Source organism: Brassica oleracea, chromosome C1, assembly GCF_000695525.1.
Source record: "Brassica oleracea var. oleracea cultivar TO1000 chromosome C1, BOL, whole genome shotgun sequence".
In the NCBI taxonomy this organism is placed as follows: Eukaryota; Viridiplantae; Streptophyta; class Magnoliopsida; order Brassicales; family Brassicaceae; genus Brassica; species Brassica oleracea.
In genome coordinates this window covers 36109445-36111536 of record NC_027748.1, presented here as the reverse complement: position 1 = coordinate 36111536, position 2092 = coordinate 36109445, and positions in this window count along the sequence as shown.

The window sequence follows — 2092 nt, the reverse complement described above, 5'->3', positions numbered from 1 at the left end:
TTTTTTTATTTATAAAAACTATTTTATTATTTTTTGTATTTTAAATATGCTTTCTATTTCAATTTTAATTTTATATTTTCGAATTTCAATTTAAAAAAATAAATTTATAATTTTTTTTTTAATTTTGGAAATATTCCGAGGAGGTTTATCCCTCGGGATATTCCGACGACATCTTCCTCGGAATATTCCGAGGAATTTCCGACGAACTTGTGGTCCTCGGAATTTCCTCGGAAGTTCATTTCCTCAGAATTCCGTCGGAAATTTCCGAGGGAAATTCATTTCCTCGGAATTCCGTCGGAAATTTCCGAGGATTTCCAAGGAAAGATGAATTTCCGAGGACTTTTTTCGTCAGTATGTCGTCGGAATAGCGTTATTCCGACGACATACCGATGATTTTTTCCTCAGTATGCCGTTGTTTTCTTGTAGTGAGAGAGAGAGGCGGTTTACCTAGTTAGAGAAAAAGAAACCCTATTTCATTTTCCTTGTATTTGTATACTTTTCATATTTATGTCTTTCCTTTTATCTCTTTGTAATTCCTATATATAAGGGCACCTTATGACTGAGTAATAATAATAAGAACTTACAGATTCTAATTCCTTAAGTTCACAACACGTTATCAGCACGAAACTCTAAAACACCCTGAGCCAAAAACCCAAATCGCCAAAACCCTAAAAATCCTAACCCTAGCCGGCGAACCCTAATCCCGATCGCGTCTCTTGCGTTCCGATCCGAGGCGTTCCCAACCCGTCTCAGCTTCAGACGATCTCAGCTCAGACGCCCTAAGTCTCAGCTCGCATCCGGTTCAGCTCGCGTTCCCGATCAGATGATTCACGACCCGATAGACGCAACCCCGTTCGCGACAGCATCAGCTCACGACATCAGCCTCAATCCGTTCGCGACCCGATAGGAAGCAACTCGATCCGTTAGCAGCCAGCTCGCGATCTGATAGGAGCCAGCTCGCGTCCCGTTCTTGTCCAGCTCGCGGTTCATCCATCTTGGTGGTCCGGTTTCAACAATCTACTAATCTAAAGAAATGAACGAGAACAAGGATGTACTCGTTGTGAAAGTGGGTCGAGCCACACGATTTTAAAAGACAAGAGATACTTCATAAACCTAACTCTTAAAAACGCCAACATCTCCACCATTGCGGGTATAGCTAGTCTCATAGAGGGTCACGGTCAGGCTAATATCCTGTTGCCTATGGGTACACATCTTGAGATATCAGATGCTTTGTATTCACCCAACTCTAAGAGAAGTCTATTAAGCTTTAAAGACATTCAAATGAATGGTTTTCATATTGAAACCAAGGGCGAAGGAAACAAAGAATTCCTCCAGATCATTGATCTCGCCAAAGGTCAAAAGAAAGTTTTAGAATCCATACCCGCACTATCTACTGGTCTTTACCATACTAAAGTCAGTATGATCGAGGCAATGCCACTTTTAACAAAGAGGCAATCGACAATTTCACTCTATGGCACGACCGGCTTGGCCATCCCGGTACGACCATGATGCGTAAACTGATCCTGAACACAAACGGCCATTCCCTTAAAGAGAAAAGAATCATCTCTAAGCATCTATCTTGTGTTGCTTGTTCCCAAGGAAAACTCATTTCTAGGCCATCACCAGTTAAAGTCACTAAGGAAATGATAAACTTTCTGGAAAGAATTCAAGGAGACATCTGTGGACCAATTCACCCACCTAGTGGGACATTTCGATATTTCATGGTCCTCATAGATGCATCCACTAGATGGTCACATGTCTGTCTCCTCTCGACCAGAAACTTGGCATTTGCCAGGTTACTTGCTCAAATAATTTGATTACGAGCTCAATTTCCAGATTTTCCTTTAAAGACTATACGTCTTGATAATGCTGGTGAGTTTACTTCCCAAGCGTTTAATGATTATTGTATGTCCATGGGGGTAACTGTGGAACACTCCGTGGCACATGTACATACACAGAACGGCTTGGCCGAATCATTTATAAAACGCATATAGCTCATAGCTCGAGCATTACTCATGAGGTCGAGACTTCCGGTCTCAGCGTGGGGACACGCCGTCCTTCACGCGGCCGAGCTCATACGCATCAGGCCATC